The sequence below is a fragment of the Lontra canadensis genome, unplaced genomic scaffold (genome assembly GCF_010015895.1).
Source record: "Lontra canadensis isolate GAN:19392208 unplaced genomic scaffold, GSC_riverotter_1.0 scaffold5, whole genome shotgun sequence".
NCBI classification, from domain to species: domain Eukaryota; kingdom Metazoa; phylum Chordata; class Mammalia; order Carnivora; family Mustelidae; genus Lontra; species Lontra canadensis.
This window is the reverse complement of record NW_022630999.1, coordinates 3,130,416-3,150,886: the sequence shown is the minus strand read 5'-3', so window position 1 is coordinate 3,150,886 and position 20,471 is coordinate 3,130,416. Positions and strand designations below refer to the sequence as shown.

The window sequence follows — 20,471 nt, the reverse complement described above, 5'->3', positions numbered from 1 at the left end:
ACCCGTGAACTCATCACCATAATCAAGCTAGTGGGCATAATCATCATGTCCAAGACTTTCCTCTTGCCCCTTCCTAACCCACCCCTCTCCCTTCTTCCTGGCCCCTAGTCACACGCTCCCACACACTAGGCAACCACAGATCTGCTTTCTTTCCTAGTAGAGTTGTCTTCACCTTCTAGAAATTTATATAAATGGAATCACACATGTATACTCTTTTTTGTCTGGCTCCTTTTACTCTATTTTGAGATTTATTTATGCTGACTGATTTTTTTACATCTAATCTTAGATTAATTAATCTTATGTTAATCTTTTGTTTCTCTTAGAAAATCTCATTTTTGATTGGATTCACATCTCGAGGTAGAAGCTCCCAGAATGAACAGCCTCCTTCTCTGGGCAATCTGTTCCTGGTGTTTTTCTTTGGCTTTCTTCAGTCTCTTGGCCAAAAGTATAGCATATTTTGCAGCCTCCTCCTTATTTTTCTTAATATGCTAATTCATTAGGGCAATATGCTGACATTTGTGTCGTGTGACTCCGGTAGTAACACGATTTTGAATCCTGATTGCTCTGGTTCTTGGTTTCTTACTGTCTTTGTTCAAGGGCTTTCTCACCACCTACTGGTGGGCATTATCTTCTTTAGAGAGGTACGAAAGTTTGCGGATTCTTCTAGCTCTTTTGAGTCCCAGGCGGCAGGGCACAGTAATATCAGTGCTTCCAGAAATATCCTTCTTTCTCTCTCTCTTTTTTTAAAATTAACAATAACCAAGTTGAGAACACTAAGATCAACATCCACAGTGCAACCTGGAATAGATTTGTGCTTTCTTTCTTCAGTCTTCCTTGGTCTGTAACAGGAATGTCCCTTACATGGTAGCGGGCAGACATAGCCATGGGTTAAGACACCCTGCTTTACGTGGAAGCCTTGTCTGTCATTCCCACCACTGAATGGGACCACACAATCCTTCCATTCTTTGCCCAGAGCATCAGCACCCACTTCTGTGGTCATATCCTTCTCATAAATTTGCATGTATTGTCCCCTTCAATGAATTTCTGGCAGCCAGTAGCTGGGAAAGAGATGTTCAACTTCACCCTGAAGCAGCCGACCACCTCTGAGGTGCCATAAAAAGAACCGCGCTGAGTGAACCTTGTTAGTTTGTACCTTTCAAAGAATTGGTCTATTTAAAAATTGTTAAATTGATTGGCATAAAGCTGCTCATAATAGTTCCTTATGATTCTTTTACTATCTGTAGAATTTGAGGTAGTCACCTCTGTCATTTCTAATATTATTAATTTTTGTTTTCTCTGTCTTTTCCTCTGATGATTCTGTTTAAAGGTTCCTCAATTTTACTGATATTCTCAAACAAGCAGCTTTTGGTTTATTGATTTCTCTATTATTTTTCCGGTTTTTGGTCATTAATTTTTGCTCTGATATTTATTCCTTCCTTCTTTCTACTTTACTTTAATTCTTTGGTATAATTTGTTTTTCTTTTTTAAAATTTTTAGAGTGGAAGTTGAAGTCATTGATTTGAGAACTTTTTTCTTTCTAATATAGGTAGTTACAACTGTATATTTATCTCTATGGACTGCTATAGCTACATCCCGCGTATTTTGATATTGTTTTTCTTTCTTTTTTTTTCATTCTAAAATACTTTCTAATTTCTCCTTCATTTCTTTTTTGATCCATTAAGTTATTTAAAAGTTTATTACTTACATACTTTAAATATACACAATTTTGTGTCAATTATACGTAAATAAAACTGTCAAAAACCTCTATTACTTAGTTTCCAAATATTTGGGCATTTTCCAAGTATCTTGCTGTTATTGGTTTAGAATTTAATTTCACTGTGGTCAGAGAAATACTTTGTATGACATGAATCCTCTTAAACTGACACAGATTTTATTGCTCCGAATGTGGTCTATGTTCCGTGTGCAAATGAAAAGAATATGTATACTCTTGTGTGGAATGTTCTAGAAATGTTAGGTCAAGCTGACAGTGTTGTTCAAGATGTCTGTATCTTAACTGATTTTCTGTCTACTTTTTCTAGTAGAATTATTAAGAGAAGGATATTATTGAGAGATAGATATTAAAATCTGTAATTATAGCTATAGATTTGAAAAATTTGTTCTAAAGTTCCATCAAATTGTGTTTCATGCATTTTTGAAGTTCTGTTATTAGATACAAACATTTTTGGAATTATTTTGTCCTCCAGAAGAATTGACAGATTCCTTTATCATTACATAATGAGCTTCTCTATCCCTGGCAATATTCTTTACTCTAAAATCTGTCTAATATTAAAAGAGTCACTCTAGTTTTATTCTGATTAGTTTAAACATGGCACATCTTTCCCCATCGATATTAGTTTCCTATTGCTGCTGTAACAAGTGACTACAAACTTAGTGACTTTAAACAACACCAATTTGTTATTTTGTAGTTCTGGGTTTGAAGTCCCAAACTGGTCTCCTTAGGTTGAAGTCAAGGTGTCATCAAGGTTGGTTCCTTCTGGAGGCTCTAGGAAAGAATCCATTTCCTTGCCTTTTCTAGTTTCTAGAAGCCTTGGCTCATGGCTTCTTCCTCCATCTTTATAGCCAACAGCATAGTGTCATTACATCCTCTTATCTCTGTTTCCACTGTTACATGGCTTTCTCTTATAAAGAGACCTTCCTGTCTCTCTCTTATAAGGATTCTCATGATTACAGTAGGTCCACATGGAATTTTTGCCATCTCAAGATCCTTAATGACATGAGTGAGATCCCTTTTGCCATATAAGGTAATGTGTTCATAGGTTCCAGGGATTAGGGTGTGGATATCTTTCAGGGGACTATTTTTTAGCCTACCAAACCATTCTTTTCCTTTTAACCTGTTAGTTTCTTATATTTAAAGTGTTTATGGAAGCAAGTTCTTTTTTAAAAATCCTTTTAATTACAGTGTTTAGGCTATTCATGTTTAATATGACTATTGATAAAAGTGAATTTAAATCTTCCCTTTGCTTTGTGTTTGCTCTTTGTCTCATCTGTCCTTTGTTTTCTTTTTCTTCTTTTGTGCTTTATTCTGTTATAATACGATGCCATTGACCGGGGTGCCTGGGTGGCTCAGTGGGCTAAAGCCTCTGCCTTCGGCTTGGGTCCTGGGATCAAGCCCTGCATCGGGCTCCCTGCTCGGTGGGGGACTTGCTTCCCCCTCTCTCACTCTGCCTGACTCTCTGCCTACTTGTGATCTCTGTCTGTCAAATAAATAAATAAATAAAACCTTTAAAAAAAAAATGCCACAGACTGAGTGGCTTAAAAATAATAGAAATTTACTTCCAGTGATTCTGGAGACTAGAAATCCAAAATAGGGTACTTGCATGATTGGGTGAAAGCACTTTTCTCAGTTGCAGACTTCTGTTTGTGTCCTTACCCAATAGAAGTAGATGAGGATATCTCAAAAGTCTCTTTTCTAAGGGCACCAATCCCATTCATGAAGGCTCTGTCACCATGATCTAAGCATCTCAAAGGCCCAACTCCCAATGCCATCAACTTGGACGTTAGGATTTCAACATATGAAGTATGAAGGGATAATTCAGACCATATCATGCCCTTCTTTTGGATTAAGTATTTTTGATGATTCCATTTCATCTCTGTTTTTGGATAATTGCTGTAACTCTGTTGTATTTTTTAGTGGTTGCTTTATGTTTTATAGTAAACATCTTTAACTTATAACAATATATGCTCATGTGATATATAATTTCAAATATGATATTAGAACCTTATTATGATATACTTTCATTTTTTCCTCTTAACCTCTGTGCTGTTATTATTTACATTCTATTTTTATATACATTATAAGCTTCACAATTTTTTTTTTTTAAGTCAATTGTCATTCCAAAAGATTTAAACAATAAGGAAAACATCTGATTTATATATATAGTTATACTTTCTGGTGCTGTTTAACTCCATGTGTATATCCAGATTTCTATCTGATAAAATTTTCTATCTGCCTGAGTTACTTTATTTGATATTTCTTATAGTTGTGGTCTGCTGGTAATATCCTCTTTCAGCTTTTATATCTCTAAGAAACCAATTATTTCACATTTTTTTAAAAAAACGATTTTATTTACTTTAGAGAGAGTGCAAGAGCAGGGTGAGGGGCAAAGATAGAGGCAGAGAATCCCAAGCAGACTCTGCACTGAGTGAGGAGCCCAGATGGGGGCTCAATTCCACTACCCATGAGATCATGACCTCAGCCAAAATCACAAGTCAGAAGCTTAACTGACTGAGCTACCCAGGCACCCTAATTATTTCATATTTTTAAAAAAGATATTTTTGTTGGATATAGAATTCCATTTCAGTACTTTGAATATGTGCTCTAGTCCCTTCTAACTTGCATTCTTTTCACTGGGAATGTGCTATAATTATGTGGTAAATTATCTTTCTTTTCTTTTTTTTTTTTTTTTTTTTTTTGCATATTATAACCTTAATAATAGGTCACATAATGACCTCCCTGTGTGTTTTTAAGATTTTCTCTTTATCACTGGAATCTCTTTATTAATGCAATCTCATTGTGAGGTACTTCAGTTTTCTTCATGTTTCTAATATTGGATTTTGCTGAATGTCTTAGAGCTGTGAGTTTATAGTTTTCATTAAATTCCTGACCATTATTTCTATTAATTATTATTATTATCTCCTCTTCCTACTTCAGGAACTCCAATTACCTATGTAACAGACCACTTGATGTTGGCCTAGATCTCACTGATGCTCTCTTCATCTTTCTCTTCAGTCTCTTCTGTTTTTCATTTTGAATACTTTTGTTATGGTATCACTAAGCTTACTAATCTAACATTATGATTCTTTTGGGTCTTGCTTTTAGATTTTGTTCGACAGGACCAGAAAGCTTTTAGTCTAGGACTAATTTTCACCCATTATGAAGGTAAAACTTGAATATGTGCTAATAGCTCTGAACTGTGAGGTTTTCTTCTCTGGTTTGTGGAACCAGGGACTGTTTTTTTGGCAATGTATGACCTTTGGTCTAATCTCATTGGGTATCCCCACCACCTTGACCTCAGCGGGCCTCAGGTAATTTCCTGATACATAAATGTTGTTCAGCACTCAGCAAAGACTTATGATGGGTTACCTGCTGATCTCAAGAGCTCCTCATTAAGCCCTGTTCTTTCCAGTACTCTCCTATGCAAACTCTACCCATTTTGGTCTTCTCAGACTCTCAGCTATGTCTCTTCAACTCAGGGATGATGCTGGTTCCAGCTAATTTTTCCTTCTTCTTCCACATCCTGAGAACTCTATGCAGTGAGGTGGGACAATTGCAGATTCATTTTATTTTTTTCTCCTCTTTTAGTGTTCACTGTGTTTTATTACCTGCTGTTCAATGTCTTGAAAACCACTGTGTCATCATTTTATCTGGCTTTTTAGTTGTTTCAGCTAGGAGAGTAATTTGGTTCATGACATTTCATTTCAGTTCATGGTAGAAGTTCTGCAACACTTCACTTAATTTTTTTTTTAAACTTTTTTTTTTAAATTTTTTTTTAAACTTTTTTAAAGTGTTTATTTAAGTAGGAACTCCACTATTATATTTTAAGTGTTTATGTATTTCTTTCATTAAGGGATTTGACGGAGAATTGGGTGGCTAGAACATGAGAGCTAAAATAAAAGATATCATTTCCCAAAATGCCAATGAAGTGCCTCTGAGATGAGAATGGAAGTCAATTGGAAACTAGAGTACTCTTTATAAGAATTGATGTACTCATCTACATTTATCCACCTATTATGTAAATATTGAGAGACAATTATCCAACTCTCATGTTTCTGCATTTCTGACCTTTGTTTTAGACTATCTTCTCAAAGATTTTTATATAGCAACTGTCTTGGAAGATAAGAGTCTTCTAGAACAAAAGACAAGCTTGCCTATAAACCTGGTATAAAAAAGATTTCTCCCACTAGAGCCAAGGTCAGGCTTTTTGCTTTGTCTCCTTTTTGGCCATTATAAAAGATTCAGGTTCTATAAACTTTCCTGTAAAACAACCCCCTGTGTGTGTGGGTGTCACTTGGTTCTCTTCTCATTGCCTTGTGGGAATTTGGGCTTGAGGAACTGGCACCAATATTCTGATGTTTATGCTGTTTGCTATTCCATGAGTTGTAAAGTCTTGTCTCTGACCCTGGAATCTTGTATCTTCTGCCAGCATCCATGAAATTGTGTAAGGCCAGTTTGTTTGCTTGCTTGCTTACCTCCATACATACCAGATTCTTTACCGTTTTGACAGTCATATAGAGCACATTATACCTAGTCTACAGGCAATTTGACTATGTTTCCTTATACCAACCAACAAGATCCAAACTTACAGAAAGTGGCAGACGTGGAGTTGATGAGGAAGGTATGAGAGGACTCCAAATGAGTGGCAGCTATGGTGTGACCATGTTCTGTGGCTCATAAGTAAGTAAAGCATTATTCAAACACCAGGTGGTATTACTCTAACATACTTATTAAGGAATCTGAGGATATTTGGCATGGAGAAGGGAGGACTTGGCAGGGCGATATAGCCATAACCAACTATGGGAAGAACTTTGAGATGAAGAGTGGAAATATGTGGTGTGGACAGTTAGTGAGATCTCATCCTCTTTCTAATCTTATGTGGGTACAGCACATATAATCAGGTGTGACCCTCAATTAGTGCGAAAGGAACTGCTGCCAAAGACAAATCTCATGTGCACGTCACCACTAGCCATTCTGTTTAGGCTAAGAAAGATGAAAATATACAAATACAAAGGGGGAGAACCTCCAACCTTGGGCATAGGGCTAAGGAGGGTCCTCTAGGGATTACTGCTGTCCTTGTCCCCTCTGGCCTTATCACTGCAGTGCCAGACTTCTAACACCCTAAGGCTTTTTTTTTTTTTTTTCAGTAGGTGAGAAGTGCCTGAGGCTTTGTTCCATCTCCTCCACACAGCAGTCAATAACCATGACCCATGAAAACTGGTGTATGAATGAATCTTCAGCTCCCTCCCCTTTTGGGTTTGGTAACTTCAAAGCACATGTCCTAACTGACTCTTTTTTTTTTTTTTTTAACATTTTATTTTATTTATTTGACAGAGAGAGATCACAAGTAGGCAGAGAGGCAGGCAGAGAGGAGGAAGCAGGCTCTCCACGGAGCAGAGAGCCTGATGCAGGGCTCGATCCGAGGACCCTGGGATCATGACCTGAGCTGAAGGCAGAGGCTTTAACCCACTGAGCCACCCAGGCGCCCCCAACTGACTCTTCGTGTTCCCAAATGGAGTTTCGCTCCAGTTACTTACAGCAGAAGGGAGCTCTGTCTGGCACTGTTTATTTGTTGCCTTCTTTCTCCCGTCTCATCTCCTATTTCTTTTTCCATTGTTACTGGGATCATCTCCCCCACAAACTCCATGCACTTGACTCCTTTTATCAGGATCTGTAAACAAGCTAAGCAGGTAAAGGGAAAGGGATAGGGACACATTAAAAAAAATTCACATTTGTTGTACTGTCCCACTACTAATTTGAACATCAAAAAGAAAGTTGATAATTCTCTCTGTGGGGCTCTGGAGCTAAACTCTAATGCAGTTATTGGCAAGAGGAATGGGTTTTTTAAAATGTCCCTTAGGACATGTCCCCTTTGAAGGAGAAAAATGCCCTGAAAGTTGTGGTACAATGCATACTCAGGAACATAAAACAGATGTCTTTAAAACCCTATCAGTGAGGCTGAGAGTCCAGAGGGCTGTGATGGCTCCCGCCTTGTGCTTTATTTGCTGGCAAGATATTTTGGATCTACCAGAGCTTCTGGGGTTGCCATAGTATTTGTAAACAAAACTGTGATCAACAGACTCTGGGCTGGTACAACAATGCTAAGGGAAGTTTGGGGGAAGACAGGGTACTCTTGCTGGGAAAGTCTAGAAAAATGACATCTCGGTAAGGTCATAGAGCACAAAGCAATGGAACTGGCTGCTTTGCTGATTGGAGCAGTCACACTGATTCTGTTCCCTCCCTCTCTTCCTCTTCCAGCCTCTTCTCAGCAGATGTTTCACTATTCTTCCATAGAAATGGAAAAGAAGTTAAAACCATATGAGGAGATTTTCTAGGTGCCACAGAACATGTGGCAGAGGGATAAGCTTCTCTTAAGTCTCTGAAAATGAGTCAAACATTCTGTTGAGTAGTTCAGAGCTGTCTGCTCTTCTCTCTTCTCTAAAAGATATTCATTGCACATGGGGCGCCTGGGTGGCTCAGGCAGTTAAGTGTCTGCTCCTTGGTTTTGGCTCAGGTCGTGATCTCATGGGTCTTGAGATCCAGCCCGGAGTCTGGCTTGGTGCTCTGTGGGGAGTTTTTTGAAGATTCTCTCCCTGCCCCTCCCCCAGTCTCACGCTCTCTCGGTCTCTCTCAAATAAATGAATAAATAAATAAATAAATAAATAAATAAATCTTTTTTAAAAAAAGATTTTAAAAACACTTATTACACAATTAGAAAATGCAGAGCTCTGCACCAGACACTGGGGAATATAAAGATTAAGATACAGCTCCTGTCTTCAGGAAGCCACTGACCACTAGGGGACACTGTAGAGTGATGAACACATTGACAGTGACACCAGTCGTAGGGGTCAGCAGAGGAAGGAGTGGGTAACTTGTGGGTGGGCTGTGTCTTTCTTGAAGAGCAGGATGGGCCAGTGATAACAGCATTTATTGAGCACTTAGTATACGCCAGGCATCATTCTAAGTATATACATGTATTAACTAATATAAAACTGCACAAGTACTATTAATATCCCCACTGAGTAAATTGAGAAGTTAAGTAATATGCTTAAGGTCACATAGCTGAGCCAGAATTCAGTGCTCCAGAGTGCAGTCTTAATGACCACACGATGCTGCAAAAAACCATCTCTGGCGCTAAGGATAAGAAAAGTAGGTGTAGGTTAGTGATCTTTAACACATTTTATAGGTGCTCTGGTAAGAGTATAGAGTCCTGGATGTGAGACTAAAATCCAGGATTTCCCTGTTATATTAGAGTCCTTAAGCAAAATGACCACAAAGTACCTATTTCAAGAAACTATGTTTCTAGAACCTGTTTAGAAATTCCTCTTCTCCCAAAGATGGTGACTAGGATTCAGGCAGGCTGCCAGAGGTTTATGCATCAAAATGTAAACAAGACAGGATCCTTAGAGTATCAAAAGCCATAATTTTAGTCCACAAGTCTTCCCAGAGCCAGAGATCATTGTCATTATCTTTTTTTTTTTTTTTAAGTTGACTCCATGCCCAGTGTAGAACCCAGCATAGGGCTTGAACTCACGACCCTTGAGATCAAAAGTCAGATACTCAACTGACTGAGTACTCAGGTGCCCCTTATTATCTTGATCAAGATCATTATCTTGAAAATGGAGACCCTTGAGAGCTTTGGAGCGGAAGAGTCCCAAACAGGACCTACTATGCTAAGACTGGCCTGAGGCAGAGCCAGGAAGAAGCCAATTTACACAGGGAAAATGGCTAGAAAGAATGAATATGTATTTAATTCAGAATGAGTTTTCTGACAATGTAGAGATATTGGGTGGACCGAGGCAAGGGGAGCCTTGATAAGAACAAAACAGAAATGACGGGAAATGGGCTTCTAGCATGTAGGTGGTGAGGACTATGACTTGGCTTACTTCAATTTCAACAGGGAGACCTGGGCCGGGGTGGGACAGAGACTTCTTCAGGACCACGGAGGGGCTAGAGGAATGAACTAATCCTTTGCTATAGGCAGGGAAGTCAGGTATGCTGGCCAGCAGGACAGTCACCTGGAGGGTCGAGGCCTTCTGCCTGGCAGGAAGAAGGAAAACAGGGAAAGCTTGGATGGACTTGCTTAAATGTTTAAACAGAAGCCAAGCTACTGAGTAATGCACCATGGTGTTCAACTGTCCTCACCATGAAATTTCCTCAGGTATGTCAAAGTTCATTTGGGATCTTGAGCTGACTGTGTATGCTGGACTTTAAAAGGCTAGATTCAGAGAGGAGAGGAAGAGCAGCAAATTGGGTCTCGACATGCTCGTTAATAGAAAATCCCTCCTTCCTACTTTCTCTCCCTCCTTTCATTAAAAAAATAAATAAATAAAAGGAAGAAATGCACACAATTTGAAAGGACACAGAGGTCTATAAGATTAGTTAGGAGAAAAGCAGCAAATTGTATAACATGCCTGCTGGGGAGGGGCTTTGGGGGTCTGACTCTAAAATGTAGACTTTCAACCAATCCTGTTTATTTTAGCTACCTTGTTCAGCCCCTCTTTCTAGAGGTACCTGCTGGGTAACTTCTAAAATTTTTGGTACAAATCAAATTGTTTCTTAGCTTTCTGGTTTAGGGAATACACTATTTACTTTTTTCCCCCCAACATTTTGCTCTTAGTTCCTGCTCTCATGGACTACTGGCCTTTTAAATTTATGTCTTAAGAAAAAAATAACCCTCTCCTGGCATTTTTAGGGGTGTTTTGGGAGGGGAAGATAGTAGGCAGCTCTATTCCATCTGCAGATTTTGTCAAAAGTCACTTACCTCCATTTTAAAAAACCTTAATTTGGTGACTATGAAAAATCAACTGTAGAAGTCAATACAGGTGGGATGTGGGTTCAGTTGGGAGCCTGTCTGGTTGGTCAGCCAGCCAGTCAGTCAGTCTGTCCATCAGTGTCTTATCCAATGACCCATTTTTTGTGTTAGTCCCAATGCTTTTAGCTGATACTGGTTTCAAAAGAGATATTAAATCAGATGGGAAGTAGGTGTACAGAGATAAGATCACCTCATCATCTTTTAGGGACAAATAGTGAATTGCTAGGCTCTCTTGCACTTTTTTTTTCTTTCAAATATTTTATTTATTTATTTGACAGAGATCACAAGTAGGTAGAGAGGCAGACAGAGAGAGTGGAAAGCAGGCTCCCTGAGCAGAGAGCCCGAGGCAGGGCTCAATGCCAGGACCCTGGGATCGTTACCTGAGCCGAAGACAGAGGCTTAACCAGGCTCCCCTCTCTCTCTTGTACTTTGAAGCAAACTTTCCCCTACTGATTTTCTGGATCCATACCTGAAGATTCATATCATTGAAGAGACAAACCATGGCACCTCCAGGAGGTTAGAAGAGCAGGGGTGAAGCTATCCATTGGATAGATGCCTCCATCTGAGGGCAGAGGCCCAACAAAAACCTCTCTTCCTACACTCTTAACTGATTCTCTGTTATCACTTAGGAAAAGCCAAGAAGAGGTGACAAGAAAGGAGAAGCTTTTGCTTAAGTATATTGGATAGAGCAGAAATTCTCATTCATGTGCTGATAGGAATTTAGGGAAAGGAAGAAAATGCCCTTATCCTTCACATTTTCTATAACTGATAGCTCCTTGCTTGGGGACACAAATGTACTTGAACAGGGACTACATCATGTACCCTGATGGGTCCTAGTCCATCAGGGGCTCTGGGTGGTGAGTCTGCAGGTCCCACTGGCATAGGGTCCAAGATTGTGGCAGGGAGGGAGCGAAGAATACAGATGCTGGAGGAAAACTTGCCTAGCTTCCCAGCTGTGTAGACAGTGGATGGAGCCTACTGGATGCTCATGGTGCCAGGGCAAAATTCTTTTCCTTGGGGCAGTGGCGTAGGTGAGTTGGCTCATGGCTTAATGGAATGGAGCCCCAGGAGCAGCATTTGGAACACAGCTTCTCTGGATGTTAGCCTTCCTTGGCTTGTCTTAGCGCCTCATGCCATGTGGTCCACTTTAGAGATTTCACTGCCAAGACTTGGAGAATTTAGGATCGTCCCTTCTCAGAATGAGTCAGCCCTTCTCCACAGCCACCAAGAAGTTAGAACAAGAGTGTCCATAGGAGCTGGGGATGGGGGCATTACCTAGGACTTATCCTCCATGCTCTGAGGTCATTCTACAGATGTGGGATAACATTTTCCATGGAGTAGCAGACTTGAGGAACAACTGAGAGTGCTAGTTAACAGTGAAAATCCCATATTTTCCCAGTAGAGTTTCTTCAGTTCAAGTGGTCATGCCTGGCCATCTTCATTTCTTAAAAATCAAGTCCTCAGTCAGTTCTTATACATGTTAAACAACTGAGACTGAGGCTGTTTCCCAACTTCATTAGATTCACCTACTTTTTAGGCTTCTTTCTGCAAGATTTAATCCAGAGCGTCTGGAATGGAGTATGGCAATTCATATTTTCAGCAGGTATGCCAGGTAATTCTTATCAGAAAAGTTGAAGAAACCCTGCCCTAGGCTGAGGGATGTTGGGGAGTGAGGACTGGCCCAGGGCTTCTCTACTAGGCTACTTCTCAGAATTACCCAAGGAGTTTAAGAAGGTATGTACAGGTATCCCTTACTTTTCGAAGGTTCGCATTACACCACTTTGCTTTCATGATAGCCCTACATTAGTGCTGTACCTGTTTTTGTTAACTGAAAGAAATCCAAAGATGATTTGCACTTTTTGTGATGAAAAGCAAAAATAGCACTGAGCATTTGCTTTGCGGTGGGTCCTTATAGGGGCAGCACCCCCCTAGCAATAAGAATGTCTCTGACAAGCTTCTTCCCTGGGAACCACACTTAGTGCCTCAGCATCAGAAGGCTAGAGCTTGGAACTGTGCTTGATCTCTGTTTATTTTGTGCATCTGTTAGCAAACTCTGTCTTAGGATATCAGAAAGGCTGTCGGAAAGAGAGATTATGTTTTGGATCTTGGTACTAAAAAAATTTTCCTCCTAAATTAGCAGTAATTGTTTCTTCATTTTATGCCATCTTGGCTTACCAGAGATGTCATAGGAACATTCCACTTTTGAATAGTGGGGGAAACATGTAGCCCACTCCTCACGACTAGTTCAGTAGGTTCTTATCATATAATTATAATTATTATGAACACATCTGGGCGAGAAACACCACCTATGCCCTCCTTCCAGCTGGTCTGATTTCCATGAATTGCAGAAGGCAGATTTTACCACCAGCAGGAAGTATTTGAAAAGAGCTTCTTTTCTCTTCTGGAGCAGGAGTTTCCTCGAGAAACAATGATGGCGGTTTCATGTTAATTTACAGTTGACGTAGCACTTTTGCATGCTTTATCTAATTTGATTGTCAGATTATAGGGCTACAGGGGAAATATTTTCATTCTGTTACTCTGCAGATGAGGAGCCTGGGGCTCAGAGAAGATGAATAACCTGCCCAAGGTCCCACAGCTTGTGTGTAAGTATGTGTGGGAGCAACTCATTGTCTCTAGTCTTATTTAAGTAAGGAGGGGAGGCAAGAATATTAACAAAGGCTCATTTGCCCAAGGGCTTGGGGTAACACTGAGATAGGTCTCATCTGTGGGTGAAAAGGCCAGCTGGGGCTTGGACAGAGAAGAGGAGGAAACAGTTATGATGCTAATATACTCACTTTTATTTGCTCCTGCAGTCACTGGTAGCCTTCGGTGGGATGTTCCCTTTGAAGTTGCCCACCTCCCTGTCTTCCAGGGTGAATGTGACCTAAACCAGCCTACACTCTGCTATGATCAGACCGAGGCCACACTGCAGCCCTTGACCGAGGACAGGGGGAATTTGGGCTGCACAGAACATTTTTCTTTATACAAAGGATGCTGGCCTTTTGGAGACTAACCCTTGACATTGTTAATACCACTGAACATGGCCAGATGGACCTACCTACCTTGACCATAACAACACTGACATTTCACAACTTGTCAGATACTCCGGGAAGTTGGCAAGGTTTGGGAGAGGTGGACTTCTTTTTCCTGTGACTCCTCATTAGAACCCACACCCAACAACGGCCATATAAACATTAATTGACAGGAACAGAGACTCCAAGCGAGGTCCTGGGATAGGGTACCAAGGGATGAGAAGACCCTTTAATCCCCACGGTGGAGACTGGGTCACCCTGGGCCCTGCCTCGTACTCTTATTCGCAGGAGAACAACCATATCCTTCCCAGCCAAGGAGGTCCTGGGGAGAAGAAAAAGGTTCAGAGAAGAAAGAGCGACAGGGGCCTCAACACCGTTTGCCAGGCCAGGCCCGTGCTTGTGATCCTAGTGTAATTTGCTCGCTGTTGTAATGAAGAGGGAAACAAGAGTGAGGGGTGAAGAGTGAGGTGGAGCCAGCCGCAGAGTGATCCAAGAGTGGCTGGCTCCCTGGAAGGTTTGATTGTATTGGCCTGCATTTCTTTGGCTGCCAACGTATTCGGATCCAAAAATGGCATGGAATTGCTGGCACCAGAATTCTCCTTACCACACACTGGGAAATAATCCCAAACCGTTGGAGCAAAATGTGAGGGTAAGATTTGGCTAGGTAAGAGGTAGAAGGAGCAGAGGGGTGCAGGGCAGGGAAGGAATTCAGAGTTAGGAAGAAACAATATTTGTTTTCCCATCTCTGTCACCAGTCAAGTCTCCAGCCCCTGAGCCGGCATGAGAAAGGGAAGAATGAAGGTGGAGTGAGAAGAAGAGAGTGGAAGTGGAAGAAAGAAACCTGTAGTAAGGAAACTGACCCTGAGGAAAGAGGGGAAGAAGGATGTGGCTTGGTTTCTGGGCGTGTGCATGAGTGCGTGCACATGTGTACACATGCATATGCACACACACACCCCTCTTTGCCAGCTTTATGCCTGCAAATTAGCCACGAATTAATTTTTAGATTGCTCGTCTTAACCATCCCCTTTTAAAGTATGATCATCATTAAAAACATTTTTTTCCCTTTATGAGTCCCTTTCCTTAAACCACACTAATGTTATTTGGACCACATTAATAGCTAATTTCATGTTTACTTATTTTTCTCCCTTGAAGCCACACTTTTAACCTCTAATTGAACATAAATACCTTTCATGGGCAGAGAAAGTATTGTTTTACTTATTTCCTACTCTGCACCCTGGAGCACCATGCATGTTCCTTTGCACAGGGCCACATGCTTTATAAATGCCTAATTGGTGACATCATCAGAGGAAGGAAGGATTCATGGTTTTCCTGGGCAGCATCAATAAGCAGCTGGGAGATACCAGGCCAGCCGCCATTCTGCCAGTGTGAGCTTTGCTTTGCATTCCGGAACGTTCAGCCCACTTTGTGGTCACCTGGTTCCTCAAGGCTCAGCATCTCGTCTCGTCACAGACGTCCGAATCTGGTGTAGCTTGGAACCCTGCACTAGGACTGCCCTTGAGATGTGCTTTCCAGGCCCATGTTCTCAGTGATACTGTGTCCTCATGCGGTACTTCTGGTACTTCACTAATCTGACTTCCTTGGCTGGGGCCCAATGAAGGCCTCTGTAACCCTGTTTTCTGAGCCAAGGGCAGTCATGTTATAGCAAAGATCCAGTGAAACAAGAATGCCCAACTACACTTTGAAAATAATTTCAGAAAGTTCTGAGTCAAGCTTGCTATCTGTTGAAACTTTTTTTTCCCCACTAGCCCCACCCACATTGATGAATGAGATTCCTAATTCACTCAGAAGCACATCCCAGTCTCCTCTCCAACTCCTAAGGGAGAGAGAACGTACACCTGGTTGCAGTCATGCCTGCTTGGAGTTCCCACCCCAAGAATTCCTAAGGAAACCTAACAGAAGGTAAATGAAAGAAGAGGCTCAGACAACTGGATCCCTACAGGCTGCCTCGCTACTGAAATTTTACTAAACTAGGAGAGGGCCGAGGCCCCGTGTTAGTGCCTCTACAGACGACATGGAGAGACGAGGTTATTGGTTTTGGGAAAAAATGTAAAATCCCAATGCTGCTTGGCCAGAATGCTGCTCCTAGAGATTCTGGCTCAGAGGGGCTGAGGCCCAGCTGGGAACTTGATGTAGAAAATCTTCAGACTGTGTTGTCAGAAACCCAACATTTGTAAATCCCAAGGCTGGACGTTGGTCCTCGGCACTTTTTGTCACCCTTACTGCCATCACCACTGCCATCTGGGGAATATTTATTGTCTAATGGCCCAGGTTCAACTCACTGCAAAGCAAGCACATTCCTCGCCAGACCATATATGTTTCCAGGGCCCCCAGCACCTGCAAGATGCTTGTATGGTGTGTGCACCTGAAATATAGTCGTGAGACAGAGGAACTGAAGATTTCATTTTATTGCTTCCTAACTTACTTGAGTTTAAATATAAAGAGCTACCTGGGTCCTTTGTCTATCATGTGGCATAGGACAGAATTAGAGGCAGGGAGGAAGAAACTGATGGGCTCCTGGTTTGGGATCAGATCACTGTTTCCAAAATCAACCTCACTGGAAAATACCGAGTCTAAGAGCTGAGAGAATCTAGACAAATACCTAGGACAGCTTGGATGATATGTGAGAATTGACTGCTTCTCCCAACCCTCTCTGGACACAGCGTGGTACTGACCTTGACAATCACCCACCTGCTTCCCACTCACGGAGCTCTTATATCGGAAGGGGTTATGCTACCTTTTCCAGTAATCCTAGGAGAGCAAGGCTGGGAATGGGGGAAATTGAGTGTGATGATGAAGTTAACCCTTGGGGCTACTACAGCTGATTTATTTGACTGATCCTTAGCAGCATGGTATAGGAGGGAAGGACCTGGGTCCCAAAGCCAGGAAGCCTGGTGGAATCTTACTTCTGCCACTTGAGATCTTCTGTATAACCTTGAGCCAATTACTATTCTATACTTTAGTTTCTTTACCTGTAGAATGGGGATGATAGCAGTAATTCCAAATTCACAAGGCTGCAAAATGTCAGCAGTCCTCCCACTCTTTAGTCTTCTGACCCCTTTCCACTCTTAAAAATTAATGAGGACCTTTCAAAAGGACTTTCTTTGTGAGTTAAATGTTTATATATAGTATTAGAAATCAGAAATAACATTAAAGCACATTAATTTATTTAGATATGAAACCATAACATGTTAGCATAACATGTTGTTATAGAAAATCACCGTATTTTCTAAAACAAAAACAATTAGTGAGATGCATGACATTGTTTTACATTTTTGCAGATATCTTTTGTGTCTTGTTTATGGCTAAGTTCTTATCTCTGTTTCTGCTTTTCATCTGTCGAATGTTTATGTTAGGATTACGCTATGTTGTTTTGGTCAAAGTATATGAAGAAACTCTGTCCTCACTCAGGTATTTACTTGGAAAAAAGAGAAGTATTTTCATAGTTTTTTCAGATAATTGTGGACGTTTTTCTTTGCTACATAAAACTTGAAAATTGAGTGTTTTTAAAGATTAATTGCAGTGTGGAATCTGAAACTATATCAATAAATTTTTCATCTTTTTTACACTGAAATCTATTGTTCCAACACATACTTTTAAGGCATTTTTACCCATGCGTAATTTTGCAACATCATTAATTAGTGATTTGGGAAATACTGGTTCATTAAGTTATCTCTGATTTTCCAAATGTTATCATATTTTATTATGCAATATCAAAATATCATATTGATAATAACTACCAATATCATCTAAAAAAGCTTTTGAGTGATGGCAATCTTATAGGACAATAGTGTTTGAATTCTTCTTGTGGCCCACAGAATCTTAGGTTTATCCCAATAAAACAAGATGAAGATGTCAATGAATGGCATCAGGTTTCTTTTCTTAAAAATCTCTCTGATTATTATCTTTCTAGTAGTTAATTTTGTTGCATCTAGTATGTTTTGAAAAACCTTATGGGAAGAATGTCTATTCTATTTTTTTTAAGAATTATTTATTTGCGAGAAAAAGAGAGGGAGTGGGGGTGGAGGGGACAGAGGGAGAGGGAGAAAAAGTTTAAGCAGACTCCACACTAAACAGTAGGTGCCACAAACATGGAGCCCCATGTGGGGCTTGATCTCATGACCCTGTGATCATGACCTGAGCCAAAACCAAGGGTCAGATGCTTAATGAACTGCATCACTGCATCACTTAGGGCAGCCTAAGAATATCTATTCTTTATTCAGTAATAGAAGATGTTGGATTACATACTTCTGTAATTTCTACAGAGATGAAGGACTCATGAAGAATAATCAGATTTATTATAGAGGATATCTCGACACATAGAATGATTTTGACTTCCATGTAGAAAAGGAAGTAGGATGATTTGTTCAGGAGTTAGGTAGGTACTGATGACCAAATCTTTAGGCTGATTTGGGGATTATTTGATTTATTTAACAACTGCATAACAAATCACCTCAGAACTGAGTGACTTAGTACAAGAAAAGCATTTCTCATTTCTTGGGCTTTCTGTAGGTCAGGAAATTGGGAATTGCGTAACTGGACATTTGGGCTTGGGAGCTGCATAAGGTTTCAGTCAGATGCCAGCTTTCAGCAGAGCGCTCCAGTTCCTCAACGTGCAGCCTTCTCCATAGGGCTCATTGAGTGTCCTAATGCATGATGGTGGCTGGCTTTGCCCACAACAAGTGACCCCAAAGAGGGCAAAGTAGAAGCCACATGTCTCTTATGACAGACTCCAAAGTCACCCGTCATTTCTGCAATATCCTCTTGGTTATCCAAATCAGCCCTTTTGAAAGAAGAGACTCCCCAAGGGGGTGATATGAGGAGGAGATGGAGACTGGCTATTACGGATGCCTGTTTTAGGTATAGGGTTGTCTTTTCCACCTCTAGAGCCTCTATCTAGGCTCCATTCCTTAGGAGCTTACAGAATACATCCTCAAGGGCATGGAAACCCACACAACTCAGTGTCAGACCAGGGGACCCATTTCACAGTGAGGGAGGTGTGGGAGTGGGGCCATCACAATGGACTCCATGTTTGTGGCACCTACTGCACCATCCAGAAGTGACTGGTGTCTTAGGCGGCACAGTCTTCTAACAATGCAGCACATGCTCCAGCTCTGAGCTAATATCCTGTGATGATGGGCTGTCTTCCTTCAGTGTGTAGAATACGTATTCAGTCGTAGGTCTCTATATGATGCCGTGTCACCCACAGGAAGAAGAAATAGGTCTGGGAATCAAGCAGTGGAGGTAAGAGTGGTCTCACTGGTGGAATTTAAGTTTCTTGTCCTTTTATGTCTACTTCTGTGGAGTTGAAGGTCTTGATCCCCAGAGTAGGAACACTTTTGCCAGGGTGCCCAGCAGGGTGGCCACTGAGCTCCAATTACAATTCCAGTTGTGTCCAGGTTCCAGTAGGCAAGAAGAGAGTCATCATCCTGACAATGGTAATTTATGGTCAGTCTGGGTCCTCTGAAAAGCAGACACCAAGGCAGGATTAAACATGTAGGGATTTTATTGGAGCAAAAGCCAAGGAGAGAAAATGAGTCATGTGAGTCTGGGAGAGTGGTCAGACTGCATGCAAGTCTCATCCTGAATGAAGTGGAAAGGGAGCAAAGGTTGGGTGGAAGGGTCCTAGACTGCTGTTCTGTCTTCAGAAGTTCAACAAGCTCACTGGGAGCCCTTAACCCAACGTCAGCCACGAGTGGGGTCCTGGGTCTCCCAGGAAGGGCTACTGTAGTATCTCTGCATGCCAGGTCACCAGCCAGGAGCAGCCTGTGGGAAGGGCAGCCTTAAATTTCAGAGCCAGCAGCTGGGGCCTTTGGTCAGTTATACTGCCTGGAGTTGGAGCTCTGCTGGGTGCATTCTCATGGCTGCCCCACTGATCCCGATTAGCGGGAGGAGGTAGGACTGCTTTTATGCAAGGAGGAAATGAGGAATACACATGTAACCTCCCCATACTTCCTTGCTTCATTATCGCTGTGAATGTATGAATATGTGTATATATTTATCTGTGTACAATTATAAGACCAAGAAGAAAATTATGGAAGGATACAGATTAATTTGTGAACATGATATGGAAAACAATGCTGATTTATTGATGGAAGCCCATCCCAATCCCATTTTCCGTAGCCACTTTTCCAGTCAGGGATGGTTGTGCGGCACAGGTCTGGCTTAAGAGATGTAAGAACAATTCTGCTGGTCATCATGTCTCCCTCCCCACTCTGGTTCCTGACCAAGATATGTGCTTGATTCGTGAAGATGCAACAGCCATTTGAGACCATGAAAGAGAGGCCAAAAGAATTGCTAGCAGTGAAATATCTCTAGAACTCACTGAGAAAACACTAGATACCTTTTGTTTTACTCACAGTAAATGTGTATCCTAACATATAAGAGATCTTTGGAAGGGGTAGGTCAAGACTTAGATAAGGACATACAAGATCACTTGAAAAATCATGTATACACAAAATTTAAAAAAAAAAATCCCCCCCAGAAATCATGTATATGATCATACGTCATCCTTACATGTATAGCTGTGCACATGTTTTGATAGATGTAAAAACCAGTAAAATGATTATATATCAAAATAGTAATGTTGTCCATTTACTCTACTTTTAAACTTTATTGGTATGTTACTATATATTTAAAATTCATTTTTAGTTATGCCTTCTTTTAAAGTTTGTAATGTTGTGTATATTTTTTCTGTGCCAGATGTTGATTTAACTCACCTGAAAAAAACAAGCAAACAAAGCCCACTTAGATCTGTAGACCTTCTTCATTGTTTATTTTCTAATTCATTAAGTCCTTACTTACCTTTGTCGTTTCTTTCCTTCTACTTTCTTTGGGATACTCTGTTCATTTTCTTTTCTTTTCTTTCTTT

The 20,471-nt window shown here is 40.9% G+C and overlaps 1 pseudogene; it reads right to left on the bottom strand.

Annotated features, from left to right (window-relative positions):
• Positions 1-329: 329 nt before the first annotated feature.
• Positions 330-20,471, bottom strand: part of LOC116864402 — a 54,515-nt pseudogene continuing 34,373 nt past the window's right edge.